The sequence below is a fragment of the Neofelis nebulosa genome, chromosome 5 (assembly GCF_028018385.1).
Source record: "Neofelis nebulosa isolate mNeoNeb1 chromosome 5, mNeoNeb1.pri, whole genome shotgun sequence".
NCBI classification, from domain to species: Eukaryota; Metazoa; Chordata; class Mammalia; order Carnivora; family Felidae; genus Neofelis; species Neofelis nebulosa.
Window position 1 is genome coordinate 34,758,765 of NC_080786.1, and position 13,335 is coordinate 34,772,099.

Here is a 13,335-nt window from a genome sequence, read left to right on the forward strand (position 1 = left end):
AGGGGAGTGTTTGGGATGAGCTGACGTGCATCCCCCCACAGTGTGCCCTGCATTTTTTCGTGGTGACTGCAAGATGGATTTTGGGACTTGAATGGCCTGCGGGGATAACACACGAGTATATGGGCCACAAGGAAACATCTGCGCCATTTTGCTCCTAACGGACCAGAGAAAGCAGAGTGCGTAAGAAGCCTTGTTTTGAAATGTGTTTTCAAAATAAAGGGTTTCATAACAACCATGATTGCAGAAACAACTGCTGATGGGAATAACTTCCTGGAAAGCAGAGGCCTCCATGAGAGCTGGGATTTAAAAGGCCAAGTTGAGTTCCAAACCTAATTGAAGTTGAGCACTGTTTTTTGTGTGCGCGTGCACGCACATATACACGTGTGCACACACACACTCACACACATGTGGGTGCCTCCCTCAGGCTTCAGGCTTTGTTGTTAGCCTCTGATACTCCACCCAGGACCACCGAGCTTTTGTTTCAAGGTCTGGGGCGACATAGGAGGCTAAGAGAACTCTCCATTCTTCCAAGAACTTGAGGCCCCTGGTCTAAACAGAGTGGCTGGAAGTAGCTCCTTCTCCAGTGATTGCGCAAAGCTGAACTTTGTAGCGGTCCTTTGGTCACATGATCGGACCAGAGAGTGAGGCTCAGTTAAAGGCAAATCTCATAGGTTAGCAAATAGCCTGTGGGATGGTCTGTTGCAGGACGCTGTCCAATAGAGACTCAGCATTTGATATCATGGCTATAGGCCCAATCAGATCTTCTTTGTGGATACCACAGCAGCTAGATGGCAGGCAGAGAAAAGGGGGAAGTCAAGATATTCTTAGAAGCCATGGACCAGCAGGATAGCAGGGACTATTGAAAGGATACCTGGTGGCAAGAGGAGGAGACAGAAGACTAGGGGGTTAAGAATGTCAGAATCCCGGAGCCACTGGAGCCATGGTGGCCTCCTGAAGGTAACAACTGTTCCTCATGGCTGAGCACCTGTATGTCTTTGCATAACCTTACAATAAATATACATTCCTGGAGGTCCTTTGAACCCATTTAGCTACTTGGTTCCTAATGGAACCTAGCCAGCCAAGGGTCCACCATGTTCTTGCCCATGGTGATGTTTCTGTCAGTCTCCACAGATGAGCAAAAAGAGAAGACTCTTCCAAGAGGAATTGCCAGCCTTGGCACTGTCTTCGTCTCACCCTTCCTTGGGCTTTTGGGTGGGGTAGGGTGGCTGTGGGACCCTCCGCTTCCCACTCAGGGGGAGGTTGGTGGGAGGTGGTGTGCTAAGGCTGGGGACTTTTGGAAGTCCCAGGAGACCCTGGTTTCCAGGCCAGAAGAGTTTCCCACAGAGGTGGAAGGACATGGTTCTGCTTTGGATTTGGAAGGGGTCTTGCTGAATTTTTCCAATGTTGGTTCAACGAAACTAAAAACTTTTTCTTAATGCTTTCCTCCCTTCATTTTAAAGTCACTCTATACACACAAAGAGGCAGTACATGTGCTTTTGATTCCTTTGCCCTAAAATCATCACCCTTTCTCCCTTGAGAAATCCCAGGTCTCAGAAACCTTTGGAGACATTTAAGCCCTTTCACACCCTCTTAAAACCAGGACCCTGCATGCTGCTAAAAGCAAATGGATGCCGAGTGTTTCAATCAAGACAAAAAAGCATTCCTCCCGGCTTGATCCAGTGTGATCAAGGCCAACCTAAGAGCAGCCACGTTCCCAGGAAACAAGGCCTTGGAGAAATCAACACCTGATATGAAGACACTGAAGACCAAAAAGAACAGCAATGGGGTGTCAAGTTGTAAATGATTGTCAAAAGTTGACTTGTGTATTGCATCCTTCAGCTGCAATACACAGTCTTCTCTCTCCCCAGCTCTGGGGGCTGGAGGCTCACACCCTGTACACCGGTCTATATTCTGCCCTCAGCAGAGTCTCAGTGGGTGTGGATGGGGGTCCTCAGGGTCCACTCCTCCTGCCTCTTGTCTTCAAGACAGCGTCTCCTCTCAGGTAACCTTATGACGATGGTGATGTGGCAGGGGTGATAAGACAGGATGCCAGAGGTGACAGGCTGTGTGCATGAACTGCCGGAAACTCATTCTGGGCCAGTTCTCTGGGGAGGGGGAGAGGAGCATGCTGCATTCACCCAGGCTGGGAAATGGCTATGCTCCCTTGAGGTGGTGCAGTTCAGGGGTTAAGTGCACAGACCACCTGAGTTCAAGTGCTAGTTTTGCCATTTACCAGCCCGGGGACCCTGAGCCAGTTGCTTTTGTATTTGAGCCACAGCTTCACCATCTGTAAGATGAGGATAATAATAGGTCTCCCATGGTTGTGGTCTTTCATGATCGAAGATACATGAGTGTGTGTTTGTCATGTTGTACCTATGTGGCATTCAGCAAATGCTCTTCAAATGTTTGCTGTTATCAAGAATGACATGCATACGAATGAAATAATATGGTGTCTTAGATTTGCTTTACAATAATATGGGATAAAGAAAATGTGGTATATATATATACAATGGAGTATTACTCGGCAATCAAAAAGAATGAAATCTTGCCATTTGCAACTACATGGATGGAACTGGAGGGTATTATGCTAAGTGAAATTAGTCAGAGAAAGACAAATATCATATGACTTCACTCATATGAGGACGTTAAGAGACAAAACAGATGAACATAAAGGAAGGGAAGCAAAAATAATATAAAAACAGGGAGGGGGACAAAACAGAAGAGACTCATAAATATGGAGAACAAACTGAGGGTTACAGGAGGGGTTGTGGGAGGGGGGGATGGGCTAAATGGGTAAGGAGCACTAACGAATCTCCTGAAATCATTGTTGTACTATATGCTAACTAATTTGGATGTAAGTTCTAAAAAATAAAAAATAAAATAAAAAATAACAACAAAAAAAGAAATCATCTGAAATCCATAAAGAACAGGAACCCTTATGTGTTTAAAATAGACTTTGAGAGAGAAACTTACTGGTAAATGTTAAAATTTGGTCTCTGAATATTTAATTATATTAAACATTGTTTGGACTTTGGAAAAAAAATAATAATATGGGATTGGGAAGTGGGTTGGTATACAGATTAAGTGGGACTAGCCATGCTGATAGTTGTTGAAGCTGGGTGAGGGATACACAGGGGCTCCTGATATTGTTCTTTCTACTTTTGTTTTTGAAATTTTCCATAATAAAAAGAAAAAACCTTCATAATAAAAAGTTATATGCATGTGTATATATGTATATTCATATGAGAGATATCAATATTTATAGCAAAGCTTCATTAGATATGTGCAGTGCACAAGCTGATTTTAAGTGATGCCCATGAACTTTTAAATTTTAACAATTGTGTATTTAAAATGTAATTAATTGTAGCAAGTGGTATGGGCTGTGACAGTGTGAAATATTTTCTTTTAAAATAAAGTTAAGTAGAAAAATTGAGTTATTTGATGAGAGAAATTAAGATAATGTGAGAAGAAGAGAAAGTCTGGATATGGCAGACATGATGGCAGTAGAGATTGAATTGCTGAGGTTTGGAAAACATCATTAAAGTTCTGATGAGGAAGGGCTCATGTTTGTTTCTCTGAGTGCATGCTGTGTTGGCCTTATGGGACCATTTATCTAGAAGGTTCAGCATGGGGGTCACAGCAGCAAGAGACAGGAGGGAGACTGTGGGCTTTGAGGATTCACAGACCTTGTTTCCGTTCCTGACTCTGCCACTTAATGGCTGTGTGACATTGGGCAAATGACTTACCTACTCTGGGCCTTGTTTATTCGTCTTCAAAACTGGGATGTTACTACACATCTTAAAATGTCCCTGGGGTGCCTGGGTGGCTCAGTCACCTGAGTGTCTGACTCTTGATTTCTGCTCAGGTCATGGTCCCAGGGTCATGGGGCTGAGCCCTGCATTGGGCTCTGTGCTGAGCATGGAACCCACTGAGCATGGAGCCTTCCTAAGATTCTCTCTTTTCTCTCCCTCTGCCCCTCTTCCCTGCTCGTCTCAAAAAAGTAAAAAATAAGAAAAATAGAATGTCCTTGTGAAAATTAAATGAGATGATGCCTGTGGTGTATCTGGCATTGTGCATGGCATGCAACAGGTGCTTAATAAATGGTAGTGCACTTGAGAAAGAAATAGAAAAGGCAAGGTGGAGTGTAAAGGCCATGTCTGAGCTCTGGGCATAGTCCTCACAGGTTCAGACTTTCATTCCGAACAATTTTACTCCCACCTGAGACACAGTTTTAAATGAGTGTGTTTTTTATTTGTTTTGCTGTTCTCCTACTCTGTGGATCCTAAGAAGTGGATAAGAGACAGGTGGGGATATGCTGAGCAAACAGAAGGGGGAGGCTGTTGATTGACACAATCAACACGTCGTTAGCCGCAGGACGCATCATGTGGCTCTTCAGCTTTTTATAACACTGTTGGTTTCTGTTGCTTGAGACAGCTCCTACCCCAGTCAAGCCAAAATTTGCTGTCTATAATTCACAGATAATAGTTTTTATTGAGCATTTGCTGTGAGCTAGGACCATGCCGAGCCTCCACATTCATTTTCTGACTCTACTGCCCTGACAGCCCTCCAAGCGAGGGGTCACTGTTTGCACCTCATGGCTGAGGAAGCAGAGGCTAAGAAGACGTGGTAACTTCCCGAAGGCCCCACATCAGGTGAGTGGAAAGGCCAAGACAGAACCAGGTGTGATTTCAAAGCCCATGTGCTTGGTCACAGGACTCCACCACCACTCTAACTGAGGGCCCCTGGGCTCCTCAGGACATCCCTTCCTCCTAGTGTATGGTCCTGGTCCTGGCCTAGTGGCATGAAACCTCATCAGGTCAGCTTTTGGGGTCAGCTTCCTGGTGGCAAGGGTGCCCACCGAGTGTGGCTGCAGCCTGGCAGATATGTGGCTCTCCCCAGTCTGGAGACCCTTCAGACATTTACACTTAAAAGTGCAAGCTCTGCCTGACTTCAGAGGACAAGTAATCACAAGCAGGCTCTGAACATTTGTATTTTTAGGTCACAAGGACCTTAACTTTTTTGTCTGTGATTAAAGGGTAAGGATGGAAAACTTAGGCCTTGGCTTCTGCCACTTGTGCCCAGAATGCCAGAGATAATGTTTGTTTGAGCTTCATAGTAGTCTGCTATCAGATTTCCAGGTGATTCCCCACTAATCCAGCAGTTCTCTGTAGATGCCCATAGGCATCTAGCATTGCCAAAGACAAAAACAGCCAGCCCAGGGTTTAGAAATGGTAATATCCATTTATTGAATTCTCATAACTTCTAAATGGGACCATCTCCTATGCAGAAAAAATATGGTCACTTCAGCAGTCACACTAGGAAGTACTCAGAAGATATGAGAGATGATACCTATAATCACAGGTAAATATGCCAGCATTTACATGTCTGAATGTGCGTTCCTTTTTTAAAACGTAATTCCCTTGAGAGTGCTACATTTATTCCAAAGATGCTTCCATTGCTCCATGCTTTTGGATGTTGTGTTCTACACGTCAGCTTTTAGGACCTAGTACATGTTCATTTCAGTGTCTCTAAGGCATTTCTTTGTCTTTAGGGGCAGATCTGGCTTTTAGAAAATCCCAAAGTCAATCCAAGCTCAGTTCAGCTCAGTGTGTGTGTGTGTGTGTGTGTGTGTGTGTGTGTGTATGTGGTGGGGGGAGGGGTGGTGGTGGTTGTGTCAGTTATCAGTTGCCACAGTATTGCTGCAAAAGAAACAGCCCAAGAAACCTCAGGGACCCACAATAATGAATATTATTTAGCTCATGACTCTGCAGGGATTCAGCTGGGCTGGGCTGGGTTTGGCTGATCTTGGCAGGTCTTGCTCATGAGTCTGCTGTCTGCTGATCTTGGCCGAGCTTGCTCAGATATCTAGGGAACAGCTGGATGACAGCTGGTCTAGAGTAGCCTCATCTGAATATCTCAGGGACTCAGCTCTGTTTGACTTGTCTTTCATTTGTCATGAAGCTAGCTGGGGCATGTTTTCATGGTGATGGCAGAGGCATAAAGAGAAGAAACCTCAACGTGCATTTCCATTTCAAGCCTGTGCATTATTTCTGCCAACATCCCATTGGCCAAAACAAGTCATATGGCAAAAGATATGGACACAAAGAGGAGTGAAGAACTGTGACTTTTTTTTGCCATCTATCACAGTGATTAAAGTTGCCATTCTATCACAGTGACTAAATTGGAATGTATTTTGTTGTTATTGTTCCAAAGGGAGTTGTGGCCTCAAAATTCTGACAATGATCTTGTGGGTAGTCAGTGAATTGCCCCAGACAAGCGTTCCAGACAGCTGTCTGAGGGGACAATTCCAAATGATCTGTAACAACAGCAAAATCTTTTGAAGGAGGGGTATGGCCTGTGAGGTGACTGTGGGGAGGACAGTGGTTGCCCCCTTTTTTAATGGAAAAAAAATTTTTTTTGTGTATTTATATACTTAGAAAAGGAGAAATATTTAATACTTAGAAAAGGAAAAATATTTACCTTTTCAGCTAATTGTAAAATATTTCTTTAATGCTACACCAAAACTTGACCAGCCAAACTTTTTCAAAGGTTAGTTGTCATGTGGAGCCTGAAACTAAGTAACTGCACTTTTGTGCACTATTACACTAAAGTATATTGGTTTGTTGTGGGTATTTTATTAATTGTTATCCATGCATGATTTCATAATACTGTTTGTTGGTCATTTAGAACACAATGGTTCACTGAGTCATGTAGATCTTCTAAATATTGAAGATATCTTTTTTGAATATATATATTTAAACTTTCTTTATTTTGAGAAAGAGAAAGAGAGAGACAAAGAAAACACGCATGAGTGGCAGAGGGGCAGAGAGAGAGGGAGGGAGAGAATTCCAAGTGCTGTCAGTGAGGAACCTGATGTCAGGCTCAAACCCATGAACTGTGAGATCATCACCTGAGCCAAAATCAAGTGTTGGATGGACTGGTCACTTAACTGACTGAGCCATCCAGGTGCCCTGGATATATTTTTTAATTGAAATATTGTTGACGCACAATGTTACATTAGTTTCAGGTGTGCAGTATAGTGATTCAACAAGCCAGTATAGTATGCTATTCTCACTAGGAGTGAAGCAGTCATCACCATACAATGCTATTACAATACCATTGACTATATTTTCATGCTGTACCTTTTATCCTTGTGACTTATTTATTCCATGCCGGAAGTCTGTATCTTCCACTCCCCTTCATCGATTTTCCCCTCATCCCCCAGCTCTCTGGCAATCATTTATCGACCTGTTCCTGCTTTTTGTTTGTTTATTCATTTGTTTTGTTTTTAAATTCCACATGTAAGTGAAATCATATGGTATTTGCCTTTCTCTGATTTATTTCACTTAGCTTAATACCCCCTAGGTTTTTCCTCTTGGCAAATGGCAAGATCTCATTCTTTTGTATGGCTGAGTAACATTCCAGTATATATAGTCCATATATATATATCCCACATCTTTTTTATTCATTTATCTCTCTTTTTTGTCTTTTTGATTCTAGTCATTCTGACAAGTGTAAGGTGATATCTTGTGATTTTGATTTACATTTTCCTAATGATTAATGATATTGAGCATCTTTTCATATGTCTCTTGGCCATTTGTAAGTCTTTTTTGAAAAATGTCTGTTCAGGTCTTCTTCCATTTAAATCAGATTCTTGATATTATTATTTTTGGTGTTGAGTTGTATAAGTTCTTTATACATTTTGTATACTAACCCCTTATTGGATTTATCATTTGCAAATATCTTCTCCCATTCAGTAGATTGCCTTTTTGTTTTGTTGATGGTTTCCTTCACTGAACAAAAGCATTTTATTTTGATGTAGTCCCAATAGTTTATTTTTGCTTTTGTTTCCCTTGCCTGAAGAGACATATCAAGAACAATGTTGCTATAGTTGATGTCAAATAAATTACTGCCTATGTTTTCTTCTAGGAGTTTTATGATTTCATGCCTCACATTTAGGCCTTTAATCCATTTCGAGTTTATTTGTGTATACTTCAAGGAAGTGGTCCAGTTCCACTTATTTATTTTTTGCATGTAGCTGTCCAGTTTTCCCAGCACCATTTGTTAAGGAGACTTTCTTCTGTTGTAATTTGTCCCCCATCTCCCCCATCTAGCAACGTTTGCTGAGCATCCTTTGTGTTCTGTGTCAGACTCTGGACAGAGACACACAGGAGAGGGCAGGGAGGAGGATGGGGATGGAGGTAAAAGAGGAGGAGGTCTTCATGGACCAGTGATGATGAATTACCCTGAAAGTGAGAAGCATGTTTAATCCAGCCCTTTGCACCTGAGGTTAAACATGCGTGTGCACGCAAGCGTGTGCACGTGCGCGCGCGCACACACACACACACACACACGCATGCACACAAAGCAGAATGCCAAAGACAGAGAGAGTACCTGCTTCCAAGAAGCTCAGAGAGCAGAGTGGAAGAGACACATGCACTAAACTATTGCACTAGTGAGTGACAAAGGTTATACTAGAGGGCTAAGTGTAGGGTACTACTGTAAGGGGTCAAAGAAGAGGCATCTCTTCCTGCATGAGAGGGCTTCTCAGCAGCGGTGACTTTTGAACTGGATCTCCAAGAATAACTAGGAATTCACAAGCAGAGTGGGGGCAGCCTGGTTGGCATAGGCAGAGGTGTGAGACAGCAAGTCTCACTTAGAAAGGGGCAAAACAGTGAAGGAGAAGCAGAAGTTGTGGGATGTTATGGAGAGGGGATATAGAGGTGACCAGTTTGGAAGGGTGGAGGGAGGACAGGTTGGGATGGAACACAGTGGGAGATGGTGAAGACCCCCTGGCCGGGGCACTGGGGATGGAGAGAAAGGACTGATGGGAGGGGACTGGAGGGGTAGTAGTGCCAAGGGCTCAGGGGCTGATGGGGTGAGGGCAAGGTCAAGGTCCAGGCTGCCACCTGGCTTTGGGTAACTGAGGGCGAGTAAAGAGGAATGTAGAAGAGGTGTGTGTGCAAGAAAGCAGTGTTGGTCAGTTATGTAATTAGTGTACCAGAAAGAGCGGGGTTGGAGTCAGGAGGCCCTGGGTTTGAATCCTGGGTTTACCACTGTGTGCATTTGGGCAAGTCACTTGCTGTCTGTAAGGCTCAATTTCCTTATCTGCAAAACGGAGTTGATACACAGAAGACTCTTGAGTGCTAAATTATATTGTGGGTTTAAAGCCCCTGGCATAGAGCCTGGCCCATTTCAGGTGCTCAAGTCAACCCAGATAGGCAGGCAGGCAAGGGGGGAGCCATTTGAGGAGACAGCAATGATGGGCACAGCCGTACGATTCCCTGTGAACACCTCTGAGCATCTCCAGCATGGGCTGAGCAAGTGGGCATGTGTGAGGGTTGCCAAAGGCTGATTGGGTGAAGAAGATAGGTCAGAGTTTGAAGGCAGGTGTGTGTGTGTGTGGTTCCTCTGAAATAAACCATCTGAATAGGTGTAGTCAAGTTTGGCTACAACATTCTGTGCTTCCAGTAGTTCATGTTGACCTAGGCTCTCAACTCTATCTTTGGATACCACTCTGAAAACAGGGAAGTTGGTCCTACTGATGCACACTGAGGTCAGTGAAAACCATGAGGATCAGTGAGTACAGGGGGCTGTGAGCACCTCTCTGCTCAGTTAAGCACCCTCATGAATAGTCACTCTCCCCCTTTAGAGCCTCAGGCTCTGGGAACAGAAGAACAGCTCAACTGGCTTTGTCTTTATGAATATAGATGGAACCTGGTGCCTACAGGTTGGCAGGGGAGTGGCTGTAAGGGCTGGAGATGCCCCAGGACAGACAGACAGACGGACACACACACACACACACACACACACACACACACACACACACCAGATTCAGGATCCAAGATCTTGGGTCATTTAAAGAGGAGCCACACAAATGGCAGGTGCTGGCGTCTCCGGATAGAAGTTGCACTCACTCGTCAGAGTGAACGCTGTATGAATTCCTCCAGGTCTGGCCACTGCACCTTATGCCACCACCCCTTCCATCAGGCACAGCTTTGGCCTGCAGAGAAGCACCCAGGGTGGGTACCTGTGCTCAAAGCAGCCACTGATGCAAAGATCAAGATGGGAGGCCTTTAAAAAAGCAGCAGCCATCTCTGCTGTGCCCCGGGAATCCTGAACAAGTTTACTGATGGCATGAGGTGTCCTTAAGTATTTATCATAAGACTATCGAACATGTAGTGGATACTTCCCCTCATGTGTGTTCTCAGTGCTTTGGGGGAAGACCTGAAGAAAGACCCAACCTCAGTTTTCAGTGAGCTTGTGGTCTGGCTGGGGGTCAGCAACTCCCATGTCAATCACTAGGTAGGGAACAGAGAACTAGGAGGGATTGCATGCATTCTTTTATTCATTCACTCAGTCAGTGTCTGGGAGCCCCTTCTCTCTGTGGACTAGTGCTGGCCATGGCTGTGCCCTCTTGCAGCCCATAGTCTGGTTTGGGGGTGGGAGTATGATTTCAACCTGAGTATACAGAAGCACAAGTGCTTTGTGGGTACAGATAATGCAGCCTCTGAGGGTAGTGACACTTGAGTTGAACCTTAAAGGCTGAGCAGGATTTGGGGCAGGCTGTGGAAAGGGCAGAGTTGGGGGGGAGAGCAGCGATAGGTGCAGAGGTCAGTGGCCTTCCTTGCTGAGGCCAACCCCATCCTGATCACTGCCCTACCACCTCCTTCCTCCTGAGAACAGGAACAAGAGTGGGAAGAGAGTCCAGAATCCCTAGACGGACTGACAGTGGTCAGCCTGGCAGGGGCCCTGGTCTGCTCCTAAACCAGTCTTCAGGGTTTTGCAGAACACTTCCTGAGCCTGGCAGGTGGTTGGGGAAGATCTGACAGAGGAGGAAGAGGCAGTGGCAGACCCTGGAGGCTCTCACTGACCAGCTGGTTTTTATTGAGGGGAGAAGGGAGAAAAAGAGCAGGGTTAAATGCTTGTTCTGCTGCGCACTGCCTCGGGAGCTGCAGTCAAGTCTCCTCGCTTATCTGAATCTCAGTTTCATTATCTGTAAAACGGGAACAGTAGTGACTGTTTTTAGAGTTCTCTGAAAAGATTGTTGTAAGAGTTGAATGTGGTGGTACATGGGGCACTCCGCCAGCGCACTCGCCACTCCGTGGTGAGCTGGGTGCACACACTTGGTGACTGGCAGAGCCCCTGGTGCTATGTGAAGGGCAGGACCTGTGCTGTGGTAGGAGACAGTAAAGGGAGAGCCCAGATGGTGTCAGTCATGGGCAGTGGAGGAGGGCCCTCAGCCTGGATCTTCTCATCCTGTACTGTTAACTCTGCAGGGAGGCAGCTTCAGTTCACCCTTCAGTGAAAGTCACCAGGGACACCAAGACCCCCAGTCCTGTCCCTCATCCCTCTTCTACACGAGATTTGACTCAGAGAACAGGGGGTACTTATATCTCTGAGTGGTGGCTGCTTAGTCCCACCTATCCCCACCACTGCACTGGCAGTTATCCTATGGTAGGTGGGCCAAGGCCTCTGTGCCAGGAGTCCACAGTGAAGGTGGGGCCATTTGGGAATGGGCTGAGGGAAGCTGAAAACTGGGATGAGCCTGGAGCCGTGATAATAAGCCATGTCACTGTGGGTGTGATGGTGCTCAGCTCAGAGTGCCTCTCCAGGGCTGATGCCCCCATCTCCCAGCTACTGGTGGTGTCGCTGCTGATGATACAGGGCCCACAGCCATGCCCTTCACTGAGCCCTGCTCTCTACAGCAGAAAACTGCCCCACCTAGTGTTATAGCCCCTCCTAGGCATAGCCCACGGGCCAGTGCTTGGCTGATGTGGAGACACCAAGGCCCAGCCAGCAGGATCAGCTGGGGCCTCAGTTGCAAATTGTACTGTGGGTCAGCTTCTTCCTCCTCCCAGTCCTGTGCTCCTCACTTCTTACTCGTGTCTCATTCAGGGTACCTCCAGTAGGACTTCTGCACATCTCTCTCTGTCTCAGAGTGTTTTTAGGAAATTCAACCTAAAACAGTTGGTACCCAGAATGGTCCTGAGAATCAGCTGGCTTGCCATGAGGACCCCACTGTGGGTGGGAGGTGAGTGCAGGTGTCCCCTGGTGTGCTGTAGAAGTGCAGTTGCTACAACTTTTATCTTGGTGAACTGGGATGAGATGCTGATGGGAGCTGCAGGCTGATGTACCAACTCTGGTATTTGAGGAAAAGAGGGAAAGGGTAACTATGAGGACTGGAGAATTAGGTGGCTATTGCTGAGTGTCATTGATTTGTTGAGGAGAGATAATGGCAGGCTCTGGAAACAAATCACCAATTTAAGGCAAAAATGGGAGGGCAGGAGCACCTGGCGGGCATCATTTAAGGAAACACTGACCTTATGCAGCCAGGGCAGAAGACTGTGAGAGTGGAAGGACTTCGGGGACTGCATCCCCAGCTCCAGCGAGAGGCACTCAAGACCCTAAGGCACTTGAGATGGGATGTCTGGGTACATATGATTGAAAATCTTGAGCTCCCAAAGTCCTCCAAACATGCTGGGCAAACATAGCCTAGTCCCCATTATTGGAAGACAGTTGTCCTCTCTCCACCCCACCACCTGTTTGAAGATCAAATAAAACAAGGCAGGTGCTTTATGAAACAATGCTTAACTCCCTTGGGATTTATCCCCATTTCCCTTCCTGGCAACAAGACCATTAGCAAGGATCAACTCCCAGAGGAGCAGACTGGGGAGACGCTGGCCTTATTAGAAGGGCAGGCTCTGGCTAATTTATTATATGCATGGAAGGAGTTGGGAGGATGCACATCGGGTTGGATCAAGGTGCTGTATCAAGGGAGGCAGAATATAAAGCTAGAGAGATGAGAGTTTATTGATATGGTAGCACATACAGGATTTAGCATCCTGGCAAGAACTGCAGTCTAATATGCTTCCAGAATAGCTTTAAGAAACTTGGCAAAAGTGATGGCCACACAAAGTGGAGTAGACAGGGCAGATGGCTATGGTAGACAGGGCTGAAGGGATCAAAAGGCCTACAGAGTAGGGTGGATAAACTATGTAAGGTTGGGAAAAGTCGGCTGTGTTCCACAGGAGGGCCAAGAGGACATTTTGTTTACTCAAGTGATAAGGAATGCATTGGGAGGGGCACCGGCATCACTGAGAAGCTTAGTAGACTAGGGCTGACGTTAGTAAGAGATGCTGTTATAGTAGCTGACTCCCTCGTAGCAATGGGAAGTGACAAGATCTCAAATGCAGGGCCAAATGGCAGTGCTTATGTCTCAGAAGCAAGGTGGACATAACTGTGGTGACGAGCGGCAAGGTCTGTGTGAGGGAGGAGGGTCCCACCTGTGTAATACTATGTACAGAGCTGGTTAAAGGACCACAGTCTTCCTTA